This window comes from Ornithorhynchus anatinus, chromosome 9, assembly GCF_004115215.2.
Source record: "Ornithorhynchus anatinus isolate Pmale09 chromosome 9, mOrnAna1.pri.v4, whole genome shotgun sequence".
Taxonomy (NCBI): Eukaryota; Metazoa; Chordata; class Mammalia; order Monotremata; family Ornithorhynchidae; genus Ornithorhynchus; species Ornithorhynchus anatinus.
Genome location: NC_041736.1, coordinates 21,745,102 through 21,763,063, shown reverse-complemented (window position 1 = coordinate 21,763,063; position 17,962 = coordinate 21,745,102). Strand labels below are relative to the sequence as shown.

Below are 17,962 nucleotides of genomic sequence, written 5' to 3'. Positions count from 1 at the left end.
AAATGATACATCAATCAATGGTATTTATTGAATACTTACTGGTTACCGGGCACTGTATTAAGCGCTTGGGAAAGTGCAGCATATTAGAGTGTGGAGAAGTAATCCCTGCCCATAACGAGTTTAGAGTCTACAGCGATACTGCTTTGGAAGCTTTCTCATCCTCCAACACGCCACTGCTCTTTCTCCGCAAGTTTTTGTTTTTTTAATGTTCCTTGTAGAGTGCCCAGCAAGATACAAGTTAATCAAGTTGGATGCAGTCTATGTCCCATGTGGGGTTCACAGTTTTAATCCCCATTTTCCAGATGAGGTAACCGAGGCCCAGAGAACTGAAGGAGCCGGGTCCTTCTGACTCCCAGTCCCGTGTTCTATCCACGAGGCCGCGATGCTTCTCCCTTCCACTTTCAGCAATCTCCAGTCTCCCGAGGTGACCTCACACCCACCGGGCTTAAAACCTACTTTGATTTATTTCTACCACCACGGGCAGTTGGGCGCTCTGAATACTGTCTCCCGTGAAGAAAAGTGACTGAATAAAACAATAAGCAGAACAAAGTCATTCAGAGGTTTCAAGAGGAGCCCTGAATCTGAAAGCGCTTTTAATATTAGACCCTGATTTGCTATGCAAATATAGTCTCATTTTGATTCCGCGTTGCGCACTTTTCTAGGAGGAGAACCATTAAATACATTCCTTGGAAATTCTGACGGTTAGAAACTTGTTCAGATCATTTTGTGATTATTTCATTAGCAAGTTCTCGTATCCTTTTTGCTTTGTACATGCTGTGAAACTGTCACCCTTCTTGTGATCTCAAATCATCTACTGCTCTCTGCACTGGGATAGATCTGTCTTTGCTTGTTCAGGGCTACGCCAGCTGCTTCTTGCATTTGATGTTTCAGTAAGGAAAGAGAAGAGGTTCTGAAAAGGAAAGGGGGGAAATTTGTTTAGGGGCAAAGGATCGGGGGTGGAATGGATTTTAAGGAGCTGGGGTTAGTTTTCCATCTCCTAAGCAATCGAAGTACCCCTTCCTCTGCTACAGACCTTTGTCCTTGATCCTGGAGATCCCTTATCCTGTTCAATTGGAACGCACTGAAATCATTGACCTCTGAAGATCTAATCTGGCTAGAGTCGATATTGCTATGTCCTTGGGCCGGGGTGGTCGGTCGGTCGTATTTACCGAGTGCTTACTGTGTGCAGAGCACTGTACTGACCTCTCTGGAGAGAGCAGTATAATAATAGAATAGACACATTCCCTGCCCACAGTGAGCTTACAGCCTGGGGGGGTCAGGGGGTGGGGCGGAGATAGACATTGGTATGAAATAAAAATTACAGATATGTACATAAGTGCTATGGGGCCGGTCCTTTCTCCACGTCAAGGCATGACCTAAGAAAACGGGCTCAAGGGGCTCTACTAATGGACATCCGTGATCAAATATCTATAAATGCATATAGTCATGCGGTATTATATATAGCCATGCTGTATTTCACATGATCATTGCTTTTATTTATCTGCCCCAGAGCCACAAGAACCAACAAGTATTTCGATTTTTTCAGTCTCCCAAATAGAAACGCCTCAAAATATAGATTAGCGATTTTTCCTGTCTCCCGTGCATTGTTGTAAAGGCAGAGCTATTTTTACCACTCTCCCAGCTCAGAGAGACGATTCTCCGTTCTGGGTGGCTTGGAGCGAAATCTGTGGAGCCTTCACCTAATCAGATCCCCGTTCTGGTTTGCTCGAATTTGATCACAGTAGCTGATTTCATGCATTGATAATGAAGGCTTAGGTCGCTCGGAGAAAATCCACCTCAGACTTCCCAGCGTGACGATTCCCCCTCGCGTCGTCCTGAAGCTAGAGAGCTTGAAACTGCTCGGCTTTCTCTCCAAATGACTCAGAGTTGTGTTTGTCCTTCCCGAAAATGTTGCCAGCGTGTAAAGGATTTTCAACGAGCGATGCAATAAGCCAGCATCTGGGGAGGTCGGAGGCTGCACTGATATAACACGCTGTACTGTCACACAGTGGATCGGGGCTGGAGCCAGACCTCTCGCTCTGCACCTCATCCCGGTGACACCCTGGAAGTTTTGTTTATCCGACGCGACTGCTGTCAGGTCGGGGAGGTAGCGCTGGCCGTCATGTGGACTGGACTGTCCAGTAGAGGTGAGCCTTTTCTTATCAAACTCGGTTAGCCGGTCGAGCTCGGTCATCGAGGCTTTTGCATGCCGTGTGGGATCTGTGGAGTCCCACCGTCTGGGTCCCCTGTCTGACGCTGGCCGAGCAGGGCGAGTAGGAGTCCGAAGCAAAATTAGAGGGTTCCTGAAAATCCCCGGTGAGCCTGCTTTTCTTTACCCTGCTTGCCGTTCGCCCGGGACGCTCTACCTTTAGCCGACTTCCTGGGCATCAGGCACGCAGTATCCCCCGAACAAGTCAGCGATATTACGAGGCTGCCGTCATTTAGGGACGGAGGTGATTTCCCCTCCGATAAGGTACTCGGGGTGCTAAAACCGGCTAAGGGTCGGACACGATGGGTCGTAACTTCGACGTGAGAGTCAGATCGGAGAACGTGGAATCCCCGGGCTGAGGAAGTCGGTGAAATAGATTGCATCTTGTTAAACCTGTCGTTTTTAATAATTAAAAGTTATGCCCTGTCACGCACCGGACTATCTCCGGTAATTAATTTCCAGTGACGGTTGTTTTTTGAGAGGTGTGGAATTCCTAACGTTTCCGCATAAGCGTATTTTAATTGAATGTGACTTTTATGGGCACCTCGTTTGTATTTTAAAATGTGTGATTCTACTGCCATGAGGCTCAATGATGGTGCATCTGAAACACCTGACATTGTGTTATGTAATGTAGTTCCACCTATACAGTTTTTGCCCCCAGGAGAAAAATCCACTGGATGAATCTATGCTGAAAGTTATTTTCTAAGTATACTTGTTCCTGTGCTCAGTTTCTGTTTTGCTGTTTGTCTCTGCGGGGGTGATGGAAAATTGTGTCAGACGAGAAAGGTGTGCTTAAAATGACTGTCATATACAAAATGATAATGGGCTTAATTAAGGGTCTCTTCAATAGGTGAAGACAGTTGAGGGGTGGAGACAATGTGGTTTTTATTTGATTGGAAACCAGATAGCTCGTGGGCATTTTTTCCCTGCTAAATGTATTTCTGAGGCAGCTGTTATATAGCGTTCAGCTCTAAAGTTATAGATAAGCGTGTGTTTGACGGAAGATTCGAGAATTCCCATTTACTGCCAGTACATGTAAAGCTTGGCTAAGCAGACTGCATCAGGAGCAAACCATTTGCGTTAGCCAATCTGTCTTGGCAAGTCCCAGGATCTCTATCTTGCTAGAAGCCACTGTGTGCTTTTGAAAGCATGAAATTAGTTTTATACTGAGCACATGGTTTCTCATTTAGCAGTCCTTTTTATGGTAATGGTCAATTTATGGTTTGCCTCCAGGATTTCAGTGTTCTGTCCAAGTCGATAGCTTCAGCTAAGGTGTCTGGAGATTAAAAGAACCCCCCGAGGATTTTACCTTCAACCGAACCTACTCCCAATATCTTTGTGCTTCTAAAGTTCTTTCACTTGAATTCAATAATTCACCTTCAGAATATGAGGTGTCTAATACAGACCAGCGGGTGAGACAGGAAGATGCTCGTGTCATGAAATGTCCGGAGCCTGCGTTTATTTTTCATGATACCTTTAAAGAAAAGCGCGTTCTTGGCGCCAGCGGTATCATATGTAGCGAAATTCTTCGTCTCATTTGCCTGCTAGGCTCGTGATGGGTGCTGGAGTGTTCGGTAGGGAGAAATGCCGACCTTTTTTGATGATGGGTTTTTTTTTAATAATATGCTATAAAGTCACGCTCTATAAGGTAAGGATGAAAATGGTTGAAAAATGGAAAAATGTCACCGTTACTGCAACTTCTTTGACCTGAAACCCTAGGCTTTCATTGTGTTGCGGTTATGAAAGCCCTGTACTTTTTTCCTCGATCCAGTTAGAATTGGAGGATATAAATTAATACGTACCACTTATAATTAGGAATTTCACGGTAGTTTCCTTAAAACTATTAAATTTTCACCCTAGCTGACCTAAATTAGGAGAGTCTATTATCATGACGCGTGTCAACAACAAAGTAATCACAAGTAACCGTCGGGACATTTGCGATGGCGTGCGCGGTGGCGGTTATTGTTTTCTGTGTGCTTGCAGTAGGATTAATATTAGAATAGATGCAGTAGGTTTAGTGTTGTGGTACACTTTTCTTCAGTGTCTACTAGCCTAAGGACTGGAAGTATTTCTGGGGATTTCTCAAAGACATGTTTCTTTAGTCTTTCTCTTCCTTTGACTTGGTAGCCCGGTGTCCATGACTAAAAGATGATGAAGCATCAGGTTTTGCGAAGAAATATTTGTGCCTTAGTATCATTTTTGATAGGACATTACAGTGGAATTTGAAGTTGCCTTGCTTCCCTGTAGATCCTCCCTATCAATCAACAAATCAGGTGTCCGATTCCTTCAAATGATCAGTCTCTGTCTCTGTCTTGGAGTTCATGCAGGAAGTCATTTTGAAGCCAAAGACTGTTTTTGCTACTCCACTGGAGAGAGAAAGATTCTCTGCACTTGACAGCCTCGATTCCCTTTGAAGAAATTTATCATTTTCAAAGGTTCTCTCTTAAAGACAGGGGCAGCGTGGCTTAATGGCAGAGCGTGGGCTTGGGAGTCAGAGGACCTGGGTTCTAATCCTGCACCGCCACTTGTCCGCTGTGTGACCTTGGGGAAGCCACTTGGCTTCTCTATGCCTCAGTTCCTTCATCGGCACAATGGGGATTCATCCCTGTTATCCCTCCTACTTAGACTGTGAGCCCATATATCTAGCCCGGCTTTTAGTACAGTGTTTAGCACACAGTAAGCCCTTATCAAATGCCACAGTTATTTTTATTGTTAATAATAATAGTAAAGTGAGAGCTGTCGCCATCTGTAATAGTAACAACCTGTATGAAACCCTTCAACTGGGATGTGAAAGGCAGTTTAGAGCATCATCTTGAAGTCTGGATTTCAGCCATGTTCTAATTGACGCTAGAGAGGTGTTTATATCCCTATGAGGAGCTCAGCTGAGTGGTCCCAAGACAATTTTTTTGAGAGAGAGAGAGAGAGCGGAGCCGGCGCTGAGTACATTGCTGTGCACACATTAAGCATTCAATAAATACCACTGAAGATGTCGACGAGCAAGAGAGGTCTTCAGTAGCTCCCGATTTCGGAGTCGTTTTCCCCATTGTCTTTCTAAAAGGAATAAATAGCTGGATCTCAGAAGATCCAGACTCAATGTCTTTCAAGTTCTGCCCCTCCCCGTCTTCACTTGGCCATTCTATTTGCCTTGGGATTTGGACCTGATGTTCTTTGATCATCTCCTCCCCCAAAACTCATTTCTTTCTTCCTTATTACGCAGTCCCTCCCATGGATTGGAGAGCTACTGGGTCAAGTTTGAAAGTGAATCAACTTTTCGGGAAATTGTATATTTAGTGAAGTTTGAGAGGCAGCGTGGCCCAGTGGATAGAGCGTGGGTCTGGCAGCCAGAAGGACCTGGGTTCTAATGCCGGCTCCAACACTTGTCTGCTGTGTGACCTTGGGTAACAATTTCTCGGTGCCTCAGTTGGCCCATCCTTAAAATGGGGGTTAAGATTGTGATGTCCATGTGGGACAGGGACTCTTTCCAACCTGATTAAAGCATTTCACAAACACTTATATGAAAAAAAGTGAAGCTGAGGGGCATTCAGATGTTCCAAAGGGGTCTAGAGCTTCCTCCTATGTGAGATCAGACCTTCTTATTGCTGTCGAGTTTTCTCTGACTCCTCTGATGCTTTTGCCATGCTATTATTGCTTGAAGACCGTGTCCTCCACCAACTGTCCCTCTGCCCTGTTTTGTTTTTAATGGTATTTGTTATGTGCTTATGATGTACCAGACACTGTACTAAGTGCTAGGGTAGATACAAGCTAATCAGGTTGGACACAGCCCTTGTCCCACATGAGGCTTACGGTCTTAATCCCCATTTATAGGTGAGGCAACTGAAGCCCAGAGAGGTTAAATTGATTTTCCCAAGGTCACACAGCAGACAAGTGGCAGAGCTGGGATTAGAATCCAGGTCCTTTGACTCCCAGGCCTGTGCTCTTCCCATTAGTCTACGCTGCTTTTCGGTTCCTTCTCCGTGTTCTTTTGTGAACTGGATCTAGTTTCCTCTTGTTTTGTTTGCAGCGAGAATATCCTGGCTCTGCAGCCCTCTCAGATGGCTGCCGGGCATTCACTGAAAGAATGCTTCCTCTCCTGCTTACTTAAAATTACCTCCACTACCTGCTGGAATGTCAGTGCTTTACTCCTCCTTCATTTATTCTTGGATGTTTAATTGGGGGTGTAAAATATCCGATTTGAAACAGTGAGAGTACCTGGGTTTCAGTCCGTGAAAATCCAAGAGGATTTTTCAGAAAATCCAAGAGGACCTTTGCTTTGCTGGACTTGGCGATGGGCATGGACTCTGTTAATTCTCAGTTCCCAAGCCCTGAAATTCTGACCCGTGAAATGAGCAACCCTTTCCCCTAGATTTCTTAGAAAAGTAGATCGTTTGGTTGCAAAACCCTCAAGGAGATTGTTGAAACAGAAACAGAGTAACACATCCCTGAGGGAACTCCGCTACGGAATGATATTGAGAGAATCCTGCCTTCAGATATCCTTGGGATTTTTCATTGGCTCGAGACAATTTTCTCCCAATGTTTTCTCATTGACATTTGGACACTGCTGTGTGAATTTCACTCAGACCCACGGTAGAGCTAAACTCTTTCTTAGGCTAATTTGTTCGCTCACGGTGTTCTGTTTTTAATTAGATTGCTCTGGAACGTCTGTGATCAGAATAAGCGGTCATACTTTCTCCCCACAGTTATAGTCGTGAATGTCTTTGGACTGAGTTTTTCCAGGTGGATTGGCCAAGGGTTTGGTCAGGAATTTAAGGAAGTTTCAGCCTAGCCACAGATGAATGAAGCATGAGCCTGTGCATGGACGCTGACTCTTCGAGTCTATCTGTTCATTATATAGACATGTTGGGTTTTCTTGGCTCCCTGATCTCATGCGAAGATGTGACATCTCCAGCAGAATGGTAGTTGTCCACTTGTGGACCATCACAGAAGTGGGTGTTGGGTTTTAACAAGGAATCCAGGCAGAATTCCGTGGCCCATGCGCGTCGTAATAATGATAATTTTGGTTTCTAAGTGCTTACTGTGTGTCAGGCACTGTACTAAGCACTGAGCTGGGAACAAGATAATCAGATACAGTCCCTGTCCCACATGAAGCGCACAGTCCAAATAGGAGGAAGAACAGATATTGGGTCCCTAATTTACAGATGAGGAAACTGTGGCACAGAGAGGTTAAGTGACTTGCCCAAAGTCACACAGCCAGTAAGTAGAGGAGCCGGAATTAGAACCCCGGTCCTCCAACTCCCATCCTTTTGCCTTTTCCAAAAGGCCAAGCTCCCTCAGTTGGCTCTCCTAAAATGCATCCGGACACTCCTGGCTTTGTTGAAATAGAAGTTTTAGCAAGGGCTTTTAGAAGCGGAACCGTAAGAGGAGATGAGCAACGACGCACTGTGGGAATAGCATCGCGTCTAGAAAGGCAGAAAGAAATTTCTGAGAGGAGAATGAGCCGCCGGGCCGAGGAATGTCCTGGAACCCCAGCTGTGGGGCTGAAGGGGGCATAGCAACCCCATAATTAATCAGAGTTGGACTTCCTCCAGTGTTAGTTGGCCACCAGAAAGGCTAAGCAACAGAGTTCGTAGCAGCACAGTCTCATCCTACATTGGTTTCATTAGCAGAGCTGTGGTGAGGGAAAAGTGAAACTTGGAAAAGAATGAGAGGGAGTCGGGAGATGTGTGGATCCTGGTTCGGCCAGGATGAAGTCTCTGCGACCACCCTCTACCCCACAGCTTTTATGCGCACATCCTTAAATTATCTACTTCTATTCATGTCCATCTTCCCCTCTAGACCGTGAGCTCATTGTGGGCAGGGAACCTGTCTACCAACTCTCTTGTATTGAACTCTCCCAAGCGTTTAGTGGAGTGCCCATCATACACTAAGCGCTCAATGAATGCCATCGACTGATGTCACCAGTGCCAGTCTCAGAGGTGGCCCAAGGATTTTTATCCCACTCTGAGTCCAAGCCTCTAAGGGCTCAAGAAATTTTAGACATTATTTAACCTCTTCTGCCTAGAGTGAGCAGTTTAGCCTAATGGAAAGAACCTGGGAGTCAGAGGACCCGGATTCTAAGCCCAGCTCTGCCAATTGTTTGCTGTGTGACTTTGGGCAAGACTCTTGACTTCTCTGTGCCTCATTGCCCTCATCTGTAAAATGGGGATTCAATACCTGTTGTCCCTCCTTCTGAAACTGAGAGTCCCGAGTGGTCCAGGGACTGTGTCCGACTAACTAACACGTACGTACCCCAGCGCTTAAAATTGGCCTAGTGAATAGAACACGGGCCTGGGAGTCAGGAGGACCTAGGTTCGAAACCCAGCTCTGCCACTTGTCTGCTCCGTGACCTTGGGCAAGTTACTTCACTTCTCTGGGCTTTAGTTCCCTCATCTGAAAAATGGGGATTAAAACTGTAAGCCCTGTGTGGGACAGGGCCTGTGTCCAACCCGATTACATTTTATCTACCCCTGCACTTAGTACAGTGCCTGGGACATAGTAAGTGCTTAACAAAAACCACAATTATAGCATAGTAAGTGCTTTACAAATGCCACAAGTCAGCTGCTGCTGAAAGTGGGGGTGTGTCAGCCCATTTCTGACCCCGCTCAAATCCCTGGCATTTCTCATCAGATTTTCAACTGCTTTCAATGGTGCGGCAAACCCTGATAAATCCCCGGAGGAGAAATGAAAGGAATAAACCTCCCGAATGGAAGGCCCCGTGGGTAAGGTAACACATGCGCTCTTTACAGCTAGATCCTGAAGTTAAGGGAATTTCACCCAGAGGAGACCCTCTTGGGGTTGGTTTTATTAAAAAGTTTTCATTATGTTTTTGGGTGGAAGGGATTGATTTTCTGGCTCTCAATTAAAACTTGAATATCTGTGGGAGAAAAGATGGACAAGAAACATGAACTAGCACAACCTGTTTTCTGTGGCTAATAATAATGATGATTGTGGTAACTGTTGAGCTCCTACTGTGTGCCGGGCACTGTACTAACAAACAGAGCAAGTTGGATATAGTCCCTGACCCTTGTGGGGCTCAGAGTCTCAATCCTCATTTTACAGATGAGGTAACTGAGGCCCAGAGAAGTGAAGGGACTTGCCCAAGGCCACACAGCAGACAAGTGGTGGAGCCGGGATTAGAACCCATGACCTTCTGATTCCCAGTCCCGTACTCTATCCACTACACCCCATCAGCCCCAAGGAAAGGTCTGAAGCTTCCTCCGTCTCACTCTGCCTTGCAAGAGTTGCAAGAGACCGAACAGATAAGGTCCCTCATGCCATTAACAGCGTAACCAAAGCGATCCTCTCCCTCGCTTTCCTTTCCCGAATTGCCGACGCAGTGTGAAATCCCTCATTTTGATTAAAGCTACGCCGGTAATATATTGCAAAGGCAGCGAATAACGAACATTCGTAGGAGCACGTACGTATAACATCTGAATAGCTCATTTCTGGTTTTCACTCTGCAAAAGTGGTTCCCATCTGAAAGATGCGACCGTGAGAAGCGACGGCAGTAGTAGAATTCCCAGTTGGTGCCTATACCAGTTTGGAAAGAAAGAATGAGACTCTCTATCCTGATCGAAATCTGGCTTCCCTGCAGAACGGATGGGTCTACTTGATGATGAGCTTAATTAAGGCTTTCAACCGTACTCAATAGGCCAATATCATCATGGAAGGAGCTTAGAACAGGTGCCGTCCTACCAGTTTATCAGATAATGAGCCAGTGTGCTGGGCTATTCTCCCAGATGTTTGATAATAATAATAACAGTAATAATAGTGATGATGGTATTTAAGTGCTCACAGTGTGTCAAGCACAGGGAAGTTACAAGCTTATCAGGTTGGACACAGGCCCTGCCCCGCAGTGGGCTCGCAGCCTCAACCCCCATTTTACAGATGAGGGAACAGAGGCCCAGAGAATTGTACATTCCAAGCGCTTAGTACAGTGCTCTGCACACAGGAAGCACTCAATAAATCCGATTGAATGAACAAATGAATGAAGTGACTGGCTTGAGGTCACACAGACAAGTGAGAAGCAGCATGACTTAATGGAAAGAGCACAGGCTTGGGAGTCAGAAGTCGTGGGTTTGAATCCCATCTTTGACACTTGTCGGCTGTGTGACCTTGAGCAAATCACTTAGCTTCTCGGTGCCTCAGTTACCTCATCTGCAAAACGGGGATTAAGACTGTAAGCCCCACGTGGGACAACCTGATAACTTTGTATCTACTCCCGTGCTTAGAACGGTGCTTGGCACATAGTAAGCGCTAAACAAGTGCCATCATCATCATTATTATTATTAAGTGGAAGAGCCACAATTAGAAGCCAGGTCCTTCTGACTCCCAAGCCCGTGCCCTATCCACTAGGGCTCATTGCTTACTGCCGAGTGATTGCTGTTTGATCTTGTCGAATAGGCACGGCTATTTAATTCCTTCAGGGGCCATCGCAGAAATCTATACTGGGTGTCCAGTTGTCTTATGGTATGTTCATGGGGGTCACTGCAGTCCAGGAGCACATCAGCTTGGGGATGGAAGTTTAAGGGATCCTGAGAACCGCTCCCAAGCAAGGTATACTTCCATTTTATAAAGAAAATGAAAGAAAGTCCTGAGACCTGCATATGCTCTATACCGAGGCCTCAAATTCACAAAAATGACAGCAATCAAGTTATTTTTGTGGCTTTCGCTCAACCCATCTTGTGGAAAATAGGGTTTTTTTTTCCATCCCTACATTTAGTTCTCTGCCGGAGAAATTCATATCACCAGGTTGCCTTTGGGTCTAAAAGAAAAAAGTTGAGATGGTTTAAAGACAGAGTAGCAGCTTTAATCCCATGTTTGCTCACTTCTAAGGGTTCAATGCAGACATTTCTTGTTAATTTAACTCCTGCTTTTTGCTTTATTAAAATCATCACTCCAGCAGAGCTACAATGGTAGTGATTTAGTCTCACAGTCAAAATTCTAGCTGACAGAGAGTCAGCATGATAAACCTGAATGCATTCTGGCCAGTGTCAGATATTAATACTACTAATAATTATCATCATGGTATTTGCTAAGTGCTTACTGTATGCCAAGCACCGTTCTAAGTGCTGGGGGATATACAAGATACAGTCCTGTCCAAGCTGTGGCATGGTGGCATTCTCAGTCTACATAGGAGGGAGAACAGGTCTTGAATCCCCATTTTACAGTCGAGGAAACCGAGGCACAGAGAGTTAAGTAACTTGCCCAGGGTCCCACAGGCAAGGGGCAGAGTTGGGGTTGGAACCTCGGTCCTATGCCTCCCAGAGCTGTGCTATTTCCACTAGGCCATGCTGCCTTCCCAGAAATTTGTCTTATATCTGTAAACTGGCTAATCAGATAACCTAATGATCACACTCTGAGTCTTTGCCTCTTCCTCAGGGATAGAGATAGAACCTGGCTCGAGAAACCATAAGCTCATTTTGGGAAGGGAATAGGTCTACTAACTCTGAAATACTGTACTCTCGCAAGCACTTAGTTTCAGTGCTCTGCACACAGTAAGCACTCAGTGTTTACTGAGATGGATTGATGGTTTGGTAGAACTTAAAGGGAAAAAGTCAACATCCTAAACGTCATACAGGAGCATTAATGTGACCTCTAGATCAAGCTTAGGACTATAAAAGAGAGCCTGCCAAGTTTACAACTGGGAGAACTGGGATGCCTAAAGGGGGAGCTTAAAACAGTGCAGTGCACAAAGTAAGCACTCAGTAAATACCATTGATTGACTTTATCCCGTGTTTCCTTGAGTAAGTCACTGTGGTCTTGTTGAACGTAGGGCAGGGTGTTGCATAGAAACTTGGGAAATTAGGATGTAGTGGAAGAGTGTAGAGGGAGATGAGGAGCAGCCAGTGGAATTTAAGATTCCAGGTGACTCGAAGAAGCTGGGAAACTCGGTCCTGGTACGAACTGACATGGCGCCGATTGAAGAAGGGCTTCGAATGCAGCGAGCCCAAGTGGAATCAACCACATTTGAGGGACTTCTTCACCGAGTCACTCTTGGGTTGCCGGCACCCTGTCAGTCAATGGGATTTATTGAGCACCTACTGTACGCAGAGCACATTACTAAGCACAATAGAGTAGGTAGGCGCGGTATTGGTATATTGATCACTCAGCATTAAAACGAATGAAGAGATTTAAAAATAGTGACCAGACTTGCAAGCAGAGATATTCCCGCTGCTTCTCATGGCCCACCTTCAAGCTAGTTCTCAGCCAAAGAGTTTGTAAATGTCACCTATAATCATCAGAGCACTATAAGGCTTTGTAGTCCCTTAACTAGGGTAAAGGAGATTGCTCTTCTGTCCCAGTTTAGGTGGTGAAACAGAAAATCTCAAAGCCAAGATCTGCCCAAGTGCCAGACCTTTCGTTGCACTGACTGATAGATTGAATTGGCGATTGGATTGCTGACCTGTGAAATGATTCTCCTAACGATCAGAATAAAACACAAAGCGGCAAAGGGAGCAGATCCCTTTTGCGTTTGGCTCGGATTCTAACTGGGCACTCGATCCTGCGACTCCTTGCTCCCTCGGCCCTCCCGGCTGCAAACTGTGGTCGGAACACCAAGTCTTCTCACGGAGACGTGAGGATTAATTGGATCAATAGGAGAGAGATTTGGGGAAGCGGGTTCACGACCTGTAAGGCACGAATGGAGCGGGGCCACTCAGCAGACGATGTGCTCCGAAATCTACTCTTGGAGCGTGTCTGATGGATGTGACTAGCTGGGAAGCTGTGACAGGATGCTTCCAGGAAGGTCAGATGAGCTTGCTATGAAGGATGAGTATTAATGGGTCGGGCTGCTAATCCACAGTAGTTATGCCGGAGAGCAGAGTTTGGGAATAAAAGAATATTCATGCAGCAGGACATGGACGATGCAGATAGGACACTTTTTCTGGTGAAGTAGATGATTGTCCATCCTTAGGTGCGAAAACCCATCGTTGCTGTCTTCATCATCCCCATCATCATCATCACCACCATCATCTTTTTTTCTAATGAGCTTCCTTCATGCCAGGCACTATACTAAGCGCTGGGCTAGGAACAAGATAATCAGGTTGGACACAGTCTCTATCCCACATAGGTCTCACAGTCTTAATCCCCATTTTACAGATGAGGGAACCGAGGCCCAGAGGAGTGAAGCGACTTGCCCAGGGTCACACGGCAGACAAGTGGTGGAGTCGGCATTAGAAGCCAGGTCTTCTTTATCATCTTCAAGCTGTGGGAAGTCTTTTGTGACCTTAAAAGTAACCATTGCTCTTACTGGGTGCCGTGCCCTGAACTAGGCACTTGGGAATCGATCAGTCAGTAATTGGTTTTTATTGAGCACTTACTATGTGCTTGGGAGAGGTACCGAATAACAAAGTGACATATCCCCTAACCTTAAGGATCTTACATGCTAATGGGGGAGACAGACATAAAAAAAATTTCCAAAATAGAGGATCAAAAATAAATAAAGGAGACAGCCATACATGAAAGCCAAATCGTATCTTTTCTCACCTCGTACTTAGACTCTTGACTTTTTTTTGAGACGGGGACTGGTAAAGGGCATAGCTAATGCCACAGTCAATTATTAAAGAGAAGCCGGCATGCCTAGTGGTTAGATCATAGGCCTAGGCGTCAGAAGGACTTGGGTTCAAATTCTAACTCCCCTGCTTGTCTGCTGTGTGACCTTGAGCAAGTCACCTCACTTCTCTGGGCCTCAGGCACCTCAACGATAAAATGCGGATTAGGATTGTGAGCCCCATAGGGGACGGGGACTGTGTCCAACCTGTCGAGCTTGTTTCTACCCCAATACAGTGTCTGGCACATAGTAAGCGCTAAACCTGTACCCTAAAAAAGAGGGTGTACATATGTTCATAAGCGGTAGAGCTGACTGAAGGGATGATGTGGTTCAGGATTCTGGGAAATCAGTCAGGGATGGCTTGTTGGAAGAGGTGGGATTTGAATGTGGAGAGAGTCATAGTCTGGTCTGGCCATGCTTGGGAGGAATAACACAAGCTAGCGGATGGAGATGGGAGAGTGGAGCGCACAATACCCCTGTCCTTGGGATTATCCAGCTTCATAGAGAAGCAGCTTGATCTAGTGGCTAGAGCCCTGACCTGGGAGTCAGAAGGACCTGAGTTCTAATCCCAGCTCTGCCACTTGTCTGCTCTGTGATCCTGGGCAAGTCACTTCACTTCTCCATGCCTGGTACCTCATCTGTAAAATGGGGATTTAAGGCTGTGAGTCCCGTGTGGGACAGAGACTGTGTCCAACCTGATTACCCTTTATCCACCTCAGTGCTTAGAACCATACTTGTCACATAGAAAGTGCTTAACAAATACCATAATTATTATATTTAGTATTACATGTCAGTAAGTACGACTGACTGAATGAAAATATGTCAGATGGTTGGTGTGCTTTCCTCTCTTTCCATCTCCCACTTCATTCGGCAATATTGTGAGCAATTATTACCTTCCTTATGCTCAAGATTCCAAGTAGTCAGTAAATTTGAGTGATTGAGTCCTTCTCTAAACTCTAAGCCTGTTGCGGGCAGGGAATGTGTCTACCAACTCTGTTACATTGTACTCTCCTTAGCATTTAATACAGTGCTCTGCACACAGCACTCAATAAATGTGATTGATTCCCCTTAGAGACTGTAAGGTCGTGGTGAGCAGGGAATGTGTCTAGCAATTCTGCTATATTATTATATTGTACTCTCTCGGGTGCGTAGTATAATGCTCTACACTCAGTAAGCGCTCAGTAAAGACTATTGACTGATTGATTTGGACTCGATAAGGTTTCCAGTAACGGTGAAACCGTCATGTCTTTCTGTGGGAACCGTAACCCACAGTTGGAACGGAGGGTTTTCTGATCAATCTTTATTTTATTCTACCTCTGTCAAATAATTTGCATAGCAATTTCGTGTTCAATTTGCGGATCTCCAGTTGTCAGTTTCGCATCACTTGATACCACGCCATAGAGCGGTGAGAAAGTGACAGAGCTAGAGATGGAGCTATTTGTGGACGCAAACTCAAAATTCACGGCCAAAAACCATCAATACCTTAATTTGGGGCATCCGGTGAATGTGCTTTAAATATTCTACCTATGGGTAGTGAAGGTGTTTTCCAACTCTATTATGTACTCTCCCAAGCCCTTAGTACAGTGCTCTATATGAAGTAAGCACTCAATAAATACGATTGATGGTATATTTGAAGAGAATCTCGCAATATTTATGGACATAGATGGGGACTACGGGATCAAGTGAATCTCTGCAACCAATCGCTCCACCTAATCTCTTTGGAAAGAGATATTGTGAAATCTGCATTGCATTTATGTTTCACCTTTACTCTAAAAATCTGTAGCGTGCTCTGATAATCAATATTTCTGCTGACCTATTTTCACCCTTAGATTTTAAGAATTAGGTAATGTCGATACACGAATCAGGGCCGTTTAGCAACTCACTGTGGGCAGAGAATATGTCCACCAACTCTGTTATATTGAACTCAGCTAAGTCCTTAATATGGTGCCGTGCACACAATAAGTGCTCAAACAATACAACTGATTGATTTTACGGTATAAAAATTTCAAATGCTGGGTCCATGTGACTAACTGCACGGTAAACTTGCTAATGTAAAATGAGAAGTTAATAGAAAAATGTTACATGTTTTCAGTACCCATTCAGTTATGCACAACCAAAAAAATGACCATTTCCGTGTGGCAAATGCGAACTCAGGAAAAATGAGAATAACGCCACAAATACTTTCTAGTCAAAATGATATAGGTCAAGTATCAAAGTTTTCTCAATTAAATTTATTTTTTTACAATGAAGCGCTACCAAGTTGTATAATAATATTAATTATGGTTGTAATTTATATAGCTATTCTGGAAGAGGTATTTGTAAAAGAGTGAAATTTTTAATTAAAGTGTGGCTGAAAGGGTCAAAATGTGCAGATTCGACTATTATTTTGAATAACAGCAGGTGGACTCCATCAACACATCCCAAAGAGAACTGAAGTTTGATTAATGGCCAATAAAAGTGTTTTCAAAGGTTATAAATGTTGGGCTGAATTGGCTTGTGGGAATGGATTTCAGCTATATAAAGCCCCATAAATCATTTTGATCATTATTTTCATGAGGTTCTTGGTTTTAATTTTTTAAATAGCAAAACACCGTGGGATTCTGCATTTCTAAGTTCATGAGAGGAAGATCATATCCCATTAAAGATGTCCCTCTGAGTCAGCTGCAAACCAAGATGATTTCCCAGTTAGAGGGGAAATTGTCGTTCACCTGAAATACCTTTATTAATAATAATAATGGTATTTGTTGAGCACTTACTATGTGCCAGGCACTGTACTAAATGCTGGGATAGATATGAGCAAATTGGGTCGGACACAGTCGCTGTCCTACGTGGGACTCACAGTGTCAATCCCCATTTTACACATGAGGTAACTGAGGCCTAGAGAAGTGAAGTGACTTCCCAAGCATACATTTGCCTAATGGTCTGTGGTCTTCTTTGACTTGAATGTTCTCATTTGGAGCGACTGGCCAAGAACTTCACAGAATGTCCAACACAGATTGAGAGCATTTCTCTGCTGTCTTTGCAATGATTCCTTTTTGCTGGAGAAGCAGCATGGCTTAGTGGAAAGAGCACAGGCTTGGGAGTCAGAGGTCATGGGTTCTAATTCCACCTCTCCTTTCAGCTGTGTAACTTTGGGCAAGTGACTTAACTTCTCTGTGCCTCGGTTACCTCATCTGTAAAATGGGGATGAAGACTGCGAGCCCCACGTGGGACAACCTGAAAACCTTGTATTTACCCAGCACTTAGAACAGTGCTTAGCATATAGTAAGCACTTAGCAAATGCCATTATTGGTATTGTTCATTATTGAATGTTTTTTCAATGAATCACTGGTATTTACTGAGTGCTTACTATATGCAGAGCACTTGGGAGAGAACAATACAACAGAATTAGCAGACACGTTCCTTTTCCACAGTGAACTTAGTCTAGAGCGTGAGATGGACATTAATATGAATAAATAAATGAGTAATTCTGAAAGAGGGGCTGTAAAGCATCTCATTTGGAGGGCACTGTGTACAATAGTAGTGGAAAAGCCATACATTCAGAACGTCCACTGTTAATTCCCTATTTAGATGGAATAGAGACCACCCAGGGTGACTCAGACCAAATTGAGAAATGAGGGGTAAACATATCCCAGCAGTTGATGGCATCCACCCAAGAGTTCTGAAGCAACTCAGGTGGTTGAAGCATTTCTGGCCAGTGAGTTGTAACTTATCATTACAAATGGCCACTGTAGCGAGGACTGAAGAATTGCCGAAGAAACAAAGCTTATAAGAAAGTTTTCAGGACATACCAAAAAAGAGTAGGAGAGCTTATTGTAACTATAAATATGCTTGTCATGGAACATAGGCAGTAGCGACGTTAATAATGGAAGCATCAGGCCCGCCTCCCCACCAATCAAGCAATCACGAGTACGCACTGAAGGCTTTTTAATAATAACAATGTTGGTATTTGTTAACCGCTTACTATGTGCAGAGCACTGTTCTAAGCGCTGGGGTAGATACAGGGTCGTCAGGTTGTCCCACGTGAGGCTCACAGTTAATCCCCATTTTACAGATGAGGAAGCTGAGGCACAGAGAAGTGAAGTGACTTGCCCACAGTCACACAGCTGACAAGTGGCAGAGCTGGGAGTCGAACCCATGACCTCTGACTCCGAAGCCCAGGCTCTTTCCATAAGTGCTTGGGAGAGTGCAGTTCAATAAAGTTG

General features: G+C 44.7%; 1 protein-coding gene across 1 annotated transcript in view; it reads left to right on the top strand.

Annotated features, from left to right (window-relative positions):
• The first annotated feature begins 2,266 nt into the window (after positions 1-2,266).
• ZNF385B (zinc finger protein 385B) overlaps positions 2,267-17,962 on the top strand; it is a 197,580-nt gene continuing 181,884 nt past the window's right edge. The window contains exon 1 of the mRNA XM_029072393.2: positions 2,267-2,316. The gene's annotated coding sequence lies outside the window, so the exon portion shown is untranslated. The remainder of the gene's footprint in view (positions 2,317-17,962) is intronic.